The following is a 15,898-nucleotide window of genomic DNA, read 5'->3' as shown; positions in this document are numbered from 1 at the left end:
TGGATAGCATATGCACTTTTTTTTTTTTTTTTTTTTAGTAATAGAAGGATGAGAAGGTGAATAGGAAACAACTCTTTACATTCCTTTCAGGTGCAAATTCAAGGCACAAAATGAAACTAGCTAATGGTAGATCCAAAACAAATGAAGTCTGGTGGTCCTTTACAAGACAGATCACTACCTGCAGAAGCCCGTCTTTTTTTGGAAATAGTGTTAAGCTAACAGGACTCCTAATCTAGTAAGCCTATTCTTCTCTGTGCTGTATGAAACCAACCTTTAAAGAAAATAGCATTATTAATTATAAGCCCCTTTGCAGCTCAAAACCTAATGTCAAGGCACACTTTCTTCCTTTTTTTTTTGTTTTCAAAGTATAATTATATATGAGGTTGATCAATTCCAGTTTCTAAGTAACTGACATTTAATTTCTTTTGTGTCTTCTGTATGGGTATCAATAGAGCATTCAGCTCTGATAAGTGTACCTCTTCAGACGTAGGGTGTTCTGAAATTTTGAGCTATATGAGGTACTTTAGACAGCTTGAATTTTAATAAGCACATTCTGCACAGGAGAGATGTGTACTTGATTTTGAAGTAATCAATTTTAAAGGAAAAGGTGAAATAGCTGTAAAGAAGGAAATTGTTGAATGTGTTAATTTGGTAAGTTCTTTGAAGGAAAGGAAGATATTCTGTGGGGTTTTTTTATATTTTAATTGAAATAATGAGAGACCAAGATCCATCCTTCCTCTTGAGTCTTCTGCCAGCTGTTGAGTGTTGTAGTACCAGTGAAGTTAACCCTTTCCCAGATAGTCAATGACAGCCTTTTGTGTGTGTGTGCATTTATTCTTTCGGCGTTATTGAAGTGGACAGCTGGGGGCAATGAGTCAGAATTTGTTTGAACCACAGATTTTGCAGCTTTTGTAAGAGGTTATCTGTAACAGTCCCTGAAGCTAAGGTATTTGAAAAATGTTCAAATAAGAGAGGCATCAATGGTCCCAAAAGACATCTGCCCTAGTAGTACCCAAACATGTAGTGATTCCTATTCAGAAGGGTACTACCTGACTCCACAGCTGTGCAGTAGCACTGCTTCTGACAGACATCTTCAATGAACACTATGAAAAATGTGTCTTAGGTGTGCTGCACAGGTTATGTAATTTAACTGAAGGCCCAGATGTATTCATGGAAGAAAAACATGCTAACTTCAAAGACACCAACTCTGGCTGAGAATGAGCCTGAATCAAAGTTTTTTGAAGGTAGGAAATGTATTTTGATGCTTCTGGTATCAAAAATTTCGTCAATGATATCATAGATGGTACCATGATTTCAGCGGGGATGGAGAGTTGGCTTTCTTGCCTTTCAAGGCCTTTTCTGCTCCTCACATTCCCCTGCCAGTGAGTAGGCTGGGAGTGCACAAAAAGTTGGGAGGGAAACAGACTCCAGTGGACCAAAGGAGTATTCCATGCCCTATGATGTCATGCTCAGTAAATAAAACTAGGGGAAGAAGGAGGATGGGGGGAGATGGTTGGAGTTACAGCATTTTGTCTTCCCAAGTAACCGTTACGCATGGTGGAGCCCTGCTTTTCTGGAGATGGCTGAACCATCTGCCTGCCGATGGGAAGCAGTGAATGAATTCCTTGTTTTGGTTTGCTTGTGTGTTCGGCTTTTGCTTTGCTTATTAAACTGTCTTTATCTGAACCCACGAGTTTTCTCACTTTTACTCTTCTGGTTCTCTTCCTCATCCTGCCATGGGGGGAGGCAGAGAGTGGCTGCATGGTCGTAGTTGCTGGCTGGGGTTAAATCTGGTTAAACCTGGATGGGTATCATATCGCAGATGAATACTATTCCAAAAAGCACATTAAATACATTACTGTACCAGGACCAAGTTTTGTTTTTCATTTTCCTGCTTTTCATTATGAAAGAAGAATGTTACATGACAGCTTTTTATATCACATTATCATGTCTGTAGCAGGTAGTGATCTCACTTGCACAAGTCACTACACAAGTTGATTCTTCACCAGCGTCATCTGACTTGTGTTTTGGGATAAATTCATACTCACTTTCTCCGCTATATATACTTAACCTGAAGGTTTCATCTCCTTGATAGGTGGCTTTGTCACAACTTTTTCTAAAACCTGATAAATAGAAGAGATACAATTTCATCACAGTTTTATCACTGCTTATGTCAGTGAAGACTATTTTAGTTGATAAGTCTGCTTTGAATAGAGCGAGACCTCTAATCATATTTGCTAATGCAGCGTTTCACACACACAATCAGTTAAACGTCTGTTTTTACAGTTTAATCATTAGCTATCAAATATATATGCATAGATGCTCTCATCTTCTCCAAAGCTTGAATCACACGCATTCAGAATCTTCACTTTTCCATAAAGAGTTAGCAGATAAAGAGATAGGTGAATTTGCAGCAAGTGTTTACAACAATCCTTTGCTTTTATTCATTTCATAGTATGCTTTTTTTTTTCAACAATCTTTGTTTAGTTGTTTTTCTCTCCCCAGATTTTGGGAATATTTCAGTAATGCTTAAGCTAAAAGTAAATGAAAACAAACCATAATTAAGCATGGCAAATGTTACACGTTCGTCAGAGAAATGAAGATAGCAAATTTTACAACAGATCGCTGTATAACGAGGGTCCTCATTAACATGTATAGACTAATACCCCGGAGATGCCACTAGGTTTTTGATATAGTAAACTGTATTGCAGTATTCGTATCACAACTTAAAAACCTGAGAGACTTTCTATAGAATGTTTTCCAGATAGTACTGCAAATACTAATAAAGAGTTTGGAAAGCTAAGTAAGTTTAAAGACAATGTTAATGAAGTTAGTGAGCGCAGAACTGATCACCCACAGCTGTGGCTGAGAGGAGTAGTTTTAGTCAGAAGTCAAGATCAGTGTTCTCTGCTTCATAGTCTCTAACAAAAACAAGGAGTTAAAATGATCAAACAGAGCAGACTGTGCATTTAGTTCAATTATAGGAGATTTCATGGCCTTATTTACAGAAAGCCAGTGTAAATTATACATAACCGAATTTAAAAGGGATCCAGCAAATCCTGGAAATACAGAGATTATTTTCTAGTATGAGTATGTTTTGAAAGTTGTATAGAGACCTCAGAATCAATTAGGAGTTGTACATGCAGTCCTAAAGCAATAGAAAAAAAATATGCTAAAGTCCAGAGCTAAATATCCTTTTGAAGAGTCACCTACTATTTAAAGTTCCATACCCTTTATTAAAACAGGACAGTTATCATCCCACAGTATTAATGTCTTTGACAGGTACCTTCACATCAAAGTCACTGCTGAAGTAGGCCAAAAAAAGAGTGAGCTTTTGCCTTGTACTTTAGTGATTGTGATTTTGCTTGATATTTATACAAAATAAAGAAAAAAAGGTAGTAGATCTTAAATTTTACGCTAATGATACCGATGTAAAATTTAAATTACTTGGATTCGAACCTTGCCTACCACACATTTTCTGTGTGATTTTAGGCAAGATGTTTAACTCTATATTATAACTCAACTAATAGTCATAGTGCTGTCTCACTGACTTCGATGGATTTTGGATCAGAACAATATCCTCAGCTGGTCTACTTTAGAGCAGCTTCACTTGAGTAAAAATGGTCTTCATCATGTGAGCATACCGCTGGTTTTGTGTTAGTAATCCTGCGCTGGAGCAATGATAAAAATACATCCCTTGTTTTGAAGGGGCAGTAAAATGTCATCCAGCAACATACAAATGCGATAAGAGACTCTACCTTCCCTTTTTCCTTCTTTGCACACAAATTAGAGAATGTGCCCGTGAGAAATTATCCACTAAAGTTGCTGTCTACTATTTTACAATAACATTCTAATTTTAAAAAAACATCTTTCCTAAACGAAAGTGCTCTTTTCTGATATTTCTGGTGATGTGGAAATTGGAGTTGGTTTATGTGCTCTCTCATCCTTTCAGCATTGTTGTTATGCAAGAGCTAATTTGTGTGGAAAAGAGAGAATTGATATTCTAGCCAGCTCATTAGGTGCAATTAAGAGAAAACCATCCCTCAGGGTCAATGAAAATCACTACCGGAGAAATAATCGTTCATGTTAGAGGGCTCTCTTCCCTTAAGTATAATAATGCTGTATTGCCCTGTATTCTTCATACACTTCTTGGGGTTCTATTAGAAACAACACACAATGAAAGAACACTCACTTTCTGTCCTGTCTTTTTAGTAGAAACTGTCTGCCACAGAGTGGAAGCCTACATTTAGAAACTTGATTTTCAAGTGTCACTTCAGTGGTTTTGTAATTCAACATTTTTTAAAGTTTTATTTTTAACGTAAGTTTCTGTGATAGAAAACAGAACATTAAAGAGTATAGTATAACGGCTGGATGAAGTTAATGACTGTGTATACAGAAAGATAAAATTTTGCAATATGGATAGTATTACAAAATACCTACTATAGTGCTGCTTGAAGCCATTCTTCTGAAATGATTCCTCAACACAAAATTATGAAAGTTATGCTGAGATTAGTTCTTTTGAGACTTGCAGTTCTCTTGCTTGTTTCAAGCACGGGACTATTTTGAAGCACACAAATGCAGGGGAAGAGCTTATGTATTTCTGGATATGCGGATCAGTCTACTCCATCCGTCCCTGAAGCTCTGACATTTGCCACAAGAGTCTATTTTTTCTTGGTTTTTTTTTTTTCAATCATATATTTAAAAACAGAACAAACACATTTTCGTCATTATGTTCAATATAGACTTGTTTGATATGATACGCTATCAAGTGTTTTGTCCAGTGTCTCTTAATTGGGCTGCAGCCATTTCCTCAAGGAGACTATTAAGAATTTAACAGATCTTAGTGTTAGTAAAACATTCCTAATTTTCATCCTAAATATTTCATTTGTTCTGTTTCACCATACTGCTTCTAAACTTGTCCTCTTAGACCTTTCTCAGTGGTGTCCACTGCTCTTTGGAAAAAAACGCTTTTTTTTTTCCTTTTTTTTTAATCATACAGAGCATGTATCTAACTTAAAATTCTTCCCTCCTTCATGTTGTAATACAGTGTTCCACAGAAGAATGACAGGTAACTTTACATAACTGAAAATAATTGCTGTGATATGTTAAATACCGAAGTATAATTACTATCTGAAGGCAACAAACCCCCTATTTGTTCAGTTGCTTCTTTGCAATTAAAGACCCGCTCTTTCCAGAACAGCAAGATGATTTAATTTGGTGAATAATAAAGAAAAACATTTGTAAATGACAGATTTATTTTTTCCTATTGATCAAAGTGGTAATTACTAGAGCAATTAACTTTTTGATCTCCATTAGGGTGCAAGTGCAATCAATACAAGTTAAAAGTGGCATGGTGTTATTTTTTTGCAATGAAATGGACTAGCAGTAGCTGTCAAGAAGTTTAGCAGTGAATCATGCTCTGTTACGCGTACAGAATCGTTCTGTCCTTTAGAAATGTATGCATGACAAGTACAGAAAATAGTAACATCATATCTAGAGAGAAGATACTATTTCTGGTGTCTGTCTATTAAAACTAAACCAATGGGTCTTCAGGTTCTGAACTTGTTCTTCAGGTAAGTCAGTTAACAGAATTTTACACAATTTGTGCATGGTAACATTTGACCTCAGTTTGCATTAATCAGTACCACTGTGCAAAAGCTAAGTTGTAGGATGAATATTTTATAAGGCCAAATATGTATTGTATGCAAGTGCTACATAAATTCACAATAGATTTATCTAGACAAGTAGCTTTAAAGGAGCGGTGTAATGAAAAAGAGAATGCTTTGCCCTATGTTATCCAAGACAAAGTTATTTAAATTTAATATCCTACTTTTGCTAGTTAGCATGACATTTAGTTTCATTGGCTCAGGCTATCACAGATTTTCTCCTTCTAAATCTAAATCTGGGATGTTCTAAAAACACTCAAACTAAAAAATGAGGAAAAAAACCCTCCATGCTCAGGGTAAATATGAACTATACTCACTTTTATTTTTTTGCTACCAAAAAATGGAGGTTCATTTTTTCAACTTGTTGAATATGTAGCCCTTTAGAGTAATACAGCAATATAGTCCACTGTAGGATCTTGTAGGTTCCTGAATCTTCTCATTCTGGCAGCACATAAAGTTGTACATAACTTATCCTAATTCTTTGCTTAAATCTGGACACATTTCCGTACTCCTGGTCTTATAGGAAGGCATTTCTAGATTATTCTTGCTCTTCTCATTAATTTTTTTTTTTCTAATTTTAGGTTACCGTTTAACTATAGATAATTTATATTCATTTGTTCTTGTGCCAGCATTGTCCATTAATGGAAGTATCTGAAATAGCTGAAAATCAATGATTTTCAGAATGAGGAAGAAATGTGAGCAGAATGCCTCATTCTGCTTCTTACGTTGTAATTGACAGATAAAGAGCAACAATATTATTCCTCATGACATGATATCCAATGGGATGGTCCATTATTGTTAACCTACGCATAAAAAAGTTAAACTTCAGCTAATAGGATATAAAAAAATAAAAAGCTAAATATAAAAATTACTTTTGAAGATCTAGGAAAAAAGTTTTTGAGCCAAACATCTTTTATTACCTCCAGGCAGCTGGGGAAATTTCCTAGTTAAAGTACCTGAAAATATAAATTGCTCTCTGATTATCACATATAACTTATTTGGAAACATAATATTGGCAAGATCTCTGATGCATTGATCGCTGTTTGTACACCTTATCTATAACTCAGGTGAAACTCATAGTGAAATTAACAGAAGGTTAGCACTTCATTGCAAGGTCATATAGAAGTTCAAGACAGGAAATGAGAACTATGATATTCAAATACAACCATAGAATGTATTTAGATAGGCAAAATAATTATTGAGACTGGAACGTGGTATTGTATAGTGGATCACTGAACTGATTTAGCTTTTGAAGTGTTTCTCTAAAATTCCATTTTTTTGTTTATTTTTAACCAAGTTCAGTTCACATCAAGGATAAAAACCCAGTATTTTGGACCAGTAGGAGATCAGTCAGGAACAAGAATAGGTGACTGAGACAAATGAGAGGGGGAGCTGGAATTCACGATATTTTTTGTCTGAAGTAAAAATTATTAAAGTACTAGAATGTAAGTTGGAAGCTTTATAGCTTTGAGAACTCAGACTACTCCACTTTAAGAGACCTTGTAGTCTTAAATAGACAAGAATGAGAAAGAGTGAAAAAGTTAACAGCAGCAATAGAAGTGAAAGCAATTCAGCCACAATCATTCAATAAATTACTGGCAAAATGAGGGATACAGATCTCACAACCACTAATGAGCCTTTCATTAAACCTAATTGTGTTTCAATTTATTTGTTTTAAATAAAACTCAGAGTTGAGCTATTTGTTGCTGTCAAAGATGTGCCTGTGTCCATTTCCAACTTTATTTTGGTTGAATTGCCTGAGCTTTATCTGTAAGTAGTTTGTGAAATGAATACCATGCTTCCCAAATAGAGATACTCAAAGAAACTAAAATACATATTCCTTGAGCTGCTGGTGTTGGTAAACAAAGGGATGTGGGGGGGAATTAAATGATGTATAAGGTCTGAATTGAAATGACTCCATAGTTGCTTAAACCTTTCTTGAGACAATTACATGTATGAATGAAATCACTGGGAATCTCAATACTGGGAAATGGTTTCAATATAAGAAAACAAACTTTAAAAATAAATCTTTTTTTTTTTTTTTAGTAACCAGGATGCTAAACTGTAAAATTCCTTACTATATACCTTGTTAACTACTTTGCTATCTGTATAACTGTTGCTGTACTGCTAAGCTTTGTATATTATAGTAAAGTAATGATGGAAAACAAACAGTAGAATAATAGTAGTAAGAAGATTATGTATTTACATGGTATTCTGTATATTTTCTTTCTGTGATACTTTGTGCGTGCCTATTGACTATTATGTACTATCAGGATTAGCACTATTAACATTTCATGAAGTCTTCAGTTCTCAAGAGATTAATGAACGAGTATCTAGGGAAAATGCTGAAATAGAGCAAGGAAAATTCATCTGGATGAATTGTATAGTACAGATGAATTCATCTGTAATGCTAGAGAGATAGCATATTTCTTCAACAAACAGTGTTTTGATTTGATATGGTATATATTATTGCTGGTTAAAGTTTACTGCTCTTATGTAATCATAGGTCAATGGGAGAACAGGTTTATTAATTGACGCATAAAACTCAGGGCAAGAAAAAAAAAATGGTAACATTTTTGTTTTCTTTGTGACTTCCAAGTGACTATGTTTCAGTAGTAACTGCTTTTTCCTCTCATAACCTGAAAAAGTTTCACAAAGATAAATCCTATTAATCTTCATATAAGCAATTCTGTACACCCACTTGCAAAACCAGTGAAGATTCTTTGATGTATATCACATTCATCCTTAAATAATGGCATAACATTGAATAATATGAAATTTTTGGTGACTTGGAGGGACTGTAGCTATGGATAAAGCACAGACCTAAGGCTTTTAGGTCTACTGCCAAAATGTTTCATGTAAGCCTGGCTTTTGTGTATCTGTGGAATAATTGTATGTTGGATATATGCAGTTACAGGGCAAATATCAGTCTATAAACAAATGATTTTCCAGACAATTTCAAAATAGAAAAGGTAGAAGACTTAGTGACTTGAGAGAGGAGCTTTTTGTGCATGCTTACAGTTTTCAACAATGGGGATTTTGCCAAGAAGCTAAAATGGTTGTCCTAAAGACAGTCATTAAATACTAATAAATAACTTAGAAGAACTCTGGTTTGATCTGATTCTGTGAAAACATGGATACTTATGAAGAAACTCTTTGAAAAGGGAGAAAGGTTGTGTTTGGTTGTTTTTTTTTCTCATCCAATAGTATCACTTGTGGCTTGTTGAAATAGACTCTGCATGGCAACAATTATTTGGTAAATCTGATTTTTTTCTACACGTTCATCTAAAAAAGTCTATAATTTTTATTCTGACTGGCCATTTCTCCTCAGTATGAAGTAGGTGATCACTTGAATTTTGAATCAGTTTACAAGAAGTGAATCTGGTTTTACTATCCCATAAAAATAACATTCTAAAGTTTTTATCTTTTCTTCTATTTATTATGGATAGCAAATTTAGAAAAAAAACCTGAGACTCTGTAGTTTGAATCACTATTTTGTTTTTGTTTTGAATTAGCCCTTGCCAAGAAAGATAAAGGGAATAGGTGGTTAAGTCAATAAAAAACACTACAATTTGTTTTCTTCCTCAGTTCCTGTGCCGGGATCAGTGATTGCTGATACTATCAAGAAGCCTATGAAAATACTTGTCCTGGAAAGATGTTAAGAGTGAGAAGATATTAATGTGAACTTTAGGCAGCGAAGAAGCTACAGAAAAATCAAAAGTTAGCCTTAATAAAACTGGAGCATTGTCTTATGAATTATTCTGTTACTGTAGCTTACTTCCACAAACCTTTGTCCTAGTTTCATCTGGGATAGAGTTAATTTTCTTCTGAGTAGCTGCTGTGTCTTGGATTAAGTTTGAGAATAATGTTGATAACACGTATTGTTTTATTTGTTGCTGAGTAATGCTTATATTAAGTCAAGGATTTTTTCGGCTTCCCATAGAAGCTGAGAGGGAGCACAGACAGGACGAGCTGGCCAGAGGAATATTCCGTAGCATAGAAGTTATGCCCAGTATATAAATAGGGGTTGGCGGGGGGGCACGACTCCACAATTGCTGCTTGGGGTGGGCTGGGCAGTCAGTAATCAGGTGCTGAGCAATTGCATCACATCACTTTTTTATTTAAATATACTTTTACCATTATTACCATTATTATTTTATCTTCCTTTACTGTTCTATTAAAAACTGTCTTTATCTCAATCCATGAGGTGGTTGTGTTTGGTTTTTTTTCCTTTTCCTCCCACTTTTCCTTATCCTGGGATGGGGACACAGGGGTTGGAGGGAGTGAACAGCTGCATGGTCCTAGTTGCCAGCTGGGGTTAAACCATGACAACCTTAACCTAATAACATTCCCTACTTCTCTTCCCCCCTGCTCCCAATTTTAGTTCCATTATAGAATATAGATGCTTGGTGTAAGAAACAGACAGAAAATTAATACATAGATGTATTTCCTTTCTTATATAGCCTGACTCTCATGTAATGCTTTTTATCAGTCTTTTTTACTCTTCCCACTTTTTGTTCCCTGTGCTCCCTTCTAAATGTATATAGGCTGGATGGAATTTAATAAAGTATTTTGTATTTATTAAAAGCATTTCAACCAATACACAATTAATTGAAATTCTTAAAGGTATGAACAGTCAGGCAAAAAGTCTTTATGCTACTTTTTGGGCTAGGAGTAGGAACTGCCCCTGAGAATTTACAATATGATTTCACGGAAGATTAGGAAATGTTTCTCTCTTAGGGTAGCCACGGTATCTGAATTCATCATACCCTCTATAAATTTAATGCAGGTATATCAGTCTTTTTGTTATTATTATCACTTTAAAAATGTAGTTGGTGATGGATTTAATACAATCTTCAATTTAATTATCCTAACAATGCAGTAGAAAAATAGGAAAGTTACATTGCCTTCATTTTGCCAACAGGAAACCAAAATGAAGAAAGTGTATGTCTTCTCCCATCCAAAATAATTATGATCTCAGTCAGTAAGTCTGTGATGTCATCCTGAGTACCACAATTGTAATTTACTCACTGCATTATCTATCACCTTGGAAGAGAAAGAAAAAAAAGACTGAATTTTCTTTGCTTTTGTTTTAAATTAAATAATAGCAGTTTTCCATTAGGAAAAAAAGGATGTTTCCATTGACCATGAATGAGCTTTGGATGAGACTTTGAAAGATGATTCTTATGTTCTCATACCTCATGGAAAATGAGATGGCTACTGCTGTTTTCATGCAGCATAAATACCGGTTTGCTTTAGCTTCTAGTTAAAGTGGTGCATAGGTAAGTACAAAAAATATTTCTTAACATGCAGTACTACTAAAGACAGCATGTTTGCCTTCTAAATGCTAATATAAATCCCTTGACAAAAGGCAGAATTTCAGCAACAGCGATAGTATCTCTCTCGTAAGAGATAAAATAGATAATGTACTGCAGTCTAGGCAGAATTTGTTTTTATACCAGATAAGCTATTTTGCACAAAGTTGAGCTAGCCATTTGTCCTAGTTTCAAATTATTTGCTTCACTTCAAATGCCTATCAGTAACAGATAATCACTTTCAACAATGAATGTTTCACACAGCATTTTTTCTGCCAAATAAATCCAAAGCCATATTAATTTGTTCTCGTTATAGTACATTTTCCTACTAGTATCAGAAAGTTAGTTAGGCATTTGCAGTTATACCAGCATTATGGTATACGAAAAGTTGTTCAAAAGGTGTACTCTAACAGACTATCATTGCATCAGCATCAGGTGCACTTAGTTCTAGATTATTTCAAAGGGTCTCATATGAACAAATAAACATCTGAAAATCACCAGTTACTAGCCAGCAGAACAAAAGACATCGCTAAATTGGCATGGGCTATGTTGGACAATGAATAGATCGTTTTTATTGCAGCAACGTGGGCTTCATTTTTACTTGCATTTGCCTTACACTTATCTTGACTTAACGGACGTCTCAAGAAAAAAGATACATAAGTCTTTATTTTACTCCATTTAGTGAAGCTTTCATTTCTTACAGGGGATAGTCTGAGATAGTTTCTTTACTGTGTATACACCCTATGTGTTCACATGGGGTACGTAATACTATCTCACCTGGAATAAATGTGGTAATTACCTGCTTGACCTCCTACAGGCTGTTTAAATTGGTAGATTTACTGTGTATCAGAGATTGCACAATCAAGAGCAGTGCCTTCTCTGGGGGGGGTGGTTTCAGTGAGAACCGATAAGGCCAAGTCAGCTGATGGGATCAACCCTTAGAAGGTGGCCTCATTCAATTTGAGCATTACCTAATTAAGTAAAGGAAAATTGAAGGGCAAAAAATTGAGGACTACGTTAATGAAGCAATTGTTTATCTCGAGCACTCGTGCTATGAAAAACTAATTTCTGGAGAGAGGACTTGGTAGATAATTCTGTAACAACCGTAAATTTATCCTTTATATAGCTAGTCTAAATATAGCAGGGACTAATAATGACTAAACGGCTATCAATAGTTCCTGTTAAATGAATTGTGCAAGAACGAAGAGTACTGTGATGTCCCCCTCCATCTTCGTCATGGACAGAGGAGTTCTATTCCTTAAGACTGACGATCTACCATTTTTAGAGTATCATTTTCATTGCTGTTTCAAAACATAATATGCAAATAGAGAGTTTTGTCTCTTCCCTCTTGTAGGTTGTATTTATCACAAAATTAGATGGTATTGTTTCTATAGCACGTAATAAGTAATAAGATAATAATATTAACTCATGTTTCCCACAGTGAAATGTATGGGTAGCATTCTCTTCTAACAGATTAAATTCTCACAGTAAAAGCAGCAATATTCAAACATGCTGAGAAGGAATATAAAAGAGATCATTTCTATTTATTATTCTTTGTGTGTAATCAATCAAAACTAGCAAACACAGCAAAAATGGCCAACTTAGTGTCAGTGTCATGTAATTGGGAAATGCTTGGTGAATGAAGAAAGATACAAACATTCCCCCTTATACTGTAATCAGACTGTTTTGACGGTGAGCCCTACATGTATGGAAAAGGATAAATAGATGAAAAATGTGTTTTATCCTGGGCCTTTTCCATGTGGCATTATTAGTATTCTGTCAGTAAATAGCCCTTACATTTTAATACCGGTCTGGGTTCTATAGCAGCATTCTTTTACCTTTATTTCCACAATAGTTTTTCAACAAAGTTATTAACATTAAGACACATTTCATTATCATGAAGTTACATAGGTTTTCATCTTTGGAATAATGAATGTGCTGCTTGAGTTTAGTGGGGTTTTTTAACAGTTTGTCACTGTCTTGTATCTAATAGAAAAAGAACTGTTATGTTCTAGCTCAAAATGCTGGAGCTACCATATACAACTTTGCTGTCTGTAATACTGTCTAGGGATTTATTATATAGCACTCAAGATACCCACCAGTTCTTAAGAAGCAGAAGTGAACATGTTAAGAATATGGGAATCAAACATGCCACTGGAGAAAGGGAAGAGCTGCCAACTCCCTTGCTACTGCAGAGGTCATTACGAGTCTTCCCTGCATTTCTTTGTACTCTATTCGATGTGTAAAAAACTGAACAGGAGGCTTATACTGGGTGTAAACGCAGGTTGGTAATAGAATTTTCAGTAAACAATTGTCCAGGGTGAAAATGCTTACATTATGCCACTGGCTTACTGAGCTACGGTGGTGGCTGCTTGTCATGGTTTCGGCTGGGATGGAGTTAACTTTTTTGCTGGCAGCTGGTGTGGTGCTGTGTTTTGGATTTGGGATGGGGGTGGTGTCGATGGTTGTTGCTAAGCAGTCAAGGCCTTTTCTGCTCCTCATACTGCCCCACCAGTGAGTTGGCTGCACAGAAAGTTGGGAGGCAATACAGCTGGGGCAGCTTGACCCCAACTGACCAAAGGAATATGTCTTCCCAAGTAACTGTAACACGTGATGGAGCCCTGCTTTCCTGCCTGCTGATGGGAAGCGGTGAGTGAATTCCTTGTTTTGCTTTTTCCAATTCTTCTCCCCATCCCACTGCAGGGTGGAGAAGTGACCAAGTGGCTGCATGATTGTAGTTGCCAGCGGGGGTTAAACCATGACACCACCCTTTACAGTCTGTCTCAAAGGCAGTGATTCTTTAAGGGCTCACAAATACCATCAGGAAAAGGGAGCGAGCACGCTCTGAGTAAGATTATCTAAAGAAAATAAATGAATAAGGTTCTTAGGGCTCAAATGTGTACTTTGCGTGAACAAGAATAACATGGATTTTTGTGGTTTATTCCTGTGTTCAGACAGTATTTAGTACTGGGACTAACAAGAATTGATGAATTTTGTCATGCTCTTCAGAGCCTGAGTTATGGGAGGTGACATGACCGAGAGTTATGCTTGTTTTATGTGGCCTACAGGCTTTATGAAGGATGGCATAATGTATTTTAGTCACATATCTATAATATGATTGTAAAATACTAGTTATGGATGTATTCCTTGTGAGAAAAACTTGTATAGACGCCATGAGGGGAGGATTATTGTTTATTGCTAGAGCTAGTAGCAAGTATGTTAAATAAATCAGAAGCCCATTATACCAGTGCATTACTGCCACAAACACTCGATTGAAGTTTATTTTTTTCTGAATGGTATGATTGTTGACATCAAGATATTTTCTTATTGCTTATGCAGTGAATTCCACTCCTTCACCTTCAGGAACAGCTGCAGAATCCCCAGGGCATTATGTCATCTTCTGACCAGGGACAAGGCTGAGAGCGGAGGTCTACAACTCTGAGCACACTTTATAGGGCTGGGACATGGCGGTGCCAGAAGCAATGGTAGGAAAGAATTTCTTCCATCCTCACAGAGTCTTCCTTTTGTCCTGCTTGCTAAAGCAGCCGAAACCAAGGCACAAAGAGGGGACATCTCTCGCCCTGTCTTACAAAGCTGTCCACACTGCTCTATCCTACAAAGGGCTCCCCTTATTCCTCCATAGTAAGGGGAGGGTGTTGGCCCCGTGGTATCCACCCTCATTACAGGGCTGTCATGCTGGCTGGCATGCCAACAGCATGAAGCCCCTAAAGCAGGGAGCCAGACTCTGACAAGAAGGTCCGCTCTGGGGTCGAGGTTGCAAGAGGCTCCACGCATCTTCCCCACAAAGCTGAATCTTGTGACACAAACCCTCACAGGCAGGGGCAGGCTTTGAAGCCGGCTGACAGAGAGCACCGTTGCCTCACAGACCTGAACTCTTCTTACAGGGAGGTCAAGGTGCTGTCTGCACAAAAAAAAAAGAGCTGCTCCACTGTCCCATGAGCACAAGCATTGTGAAATACCTCCTCTGCAGAGGGCATCCACGCTCTGCACGGCGCTGCACTGCAGCAGGGCACGAAGCCACAGGGTAAGTGTCCCACCCAAGAAACCTCAGTAATATGAACAATCCCCATGTGACTCACCCTCCTTACAGGGCTATCACTTTCAGTAGCCCACAGGCTGGAAGCAGAGAGAATAGAACCTGGAGCCCTGTCTGCAGTGAGGTTGCCTGGATCAAGGTAACAAAGCTAACCTCCTCCCAGCCACTCCCAAATGCCCTGGGACTGGGATCCCTTTGCTTAACTTACTAGCCACTGCTTATAATGACCCAGCCTCCATGGAGGGAAGCTGCCCAGCTGCCTTGATGAGAGCTGTGGCTGCAGAATTCAAGTTGGTGTTGAGGGTGGTGCTCTGGGCGTGTTCAGCTGGGCAGGAAAAGCAGTGGTGGAAGAAGTTTCAATCCTGCTTACAGGGGGCTTGCTCTGCACTGGATCAGCATCATCATGCTGGGACCCCAGGGCACAGGCCAGTCCCTAAATTACAGGGCAGCCCTTATCCCAACGGGTAGAGAAGGCTCCTTTGACCAGATTTAAGAGGTGCCCGCTTTAGGCAGGCTGTCAGCCAGGCAGAAAGCTGCAGAGACCTGGACCCTCCCTATGGGCAGGTCATTGTCCAGGTGGAGGGGGTCAATAAGCACTACCTTCCCCAAGGGCAACAGGAATGACTCTCAACAGCCGGGCAGTGGAGCACAGTGGCAAAAGGCCGCCCAAAGAGCCAGGGCCCTAGCCCTGAAAGGCCAGGGCAGGAGTCACCTACATGCTTACAGGGGACTGTTCCAACCACCTTCAGCTGAGCACAGGGGATGCACAGCACCCTGAGCACAAGGGAAGTCACCCAGGCTGCTCAGCGTTAGCACCTAGCCCTCCACAGTGGGAGGGTCCATCCCGCACCCACAGGAAG

The 15,898-nt window shown here is 37.6% G+C and overlaps 1 long non-coding RNA gene across 1 annotated transcript in view; it reads left to right on the top strand.

Moving 5' to 3' along the window:
- LOC141746577 (uncharacterized) overlaps positions 1–9,825 on the top strand; it is a 167,576-nt gene extending 157,751 nt beyond the window's left edge. The window contains exon 3 of the long non-coding RNA XR_012588406.1: positions 9,255–9,825. This is a non-coding gene — a long non-coding RNA (uncharacterized LOC141746577). The remainder of the gene's footprint in view (positions 1–9,254) is intronic.
- The last annotated feature ends 6,073 nt before the right edge of the window (positions 9,826–15,898 follow it).

Source organism: Larus michahellis, chromosome 7 (assembly GCF_964199755.1).
Source record: "Larus michahellis chromosome 7, bLarMic1.1, whole genome shotgun sequence".
NCBI lineage: Eukaryota > Metazoa > Chordata > Aves > Charadriiformes > Laridae > Larus > Larus michahellis.
Note: the sequence above shows the minus strand (reverse complement) of the source record. Positions and strands in the feature narration are given on the sequence as shown.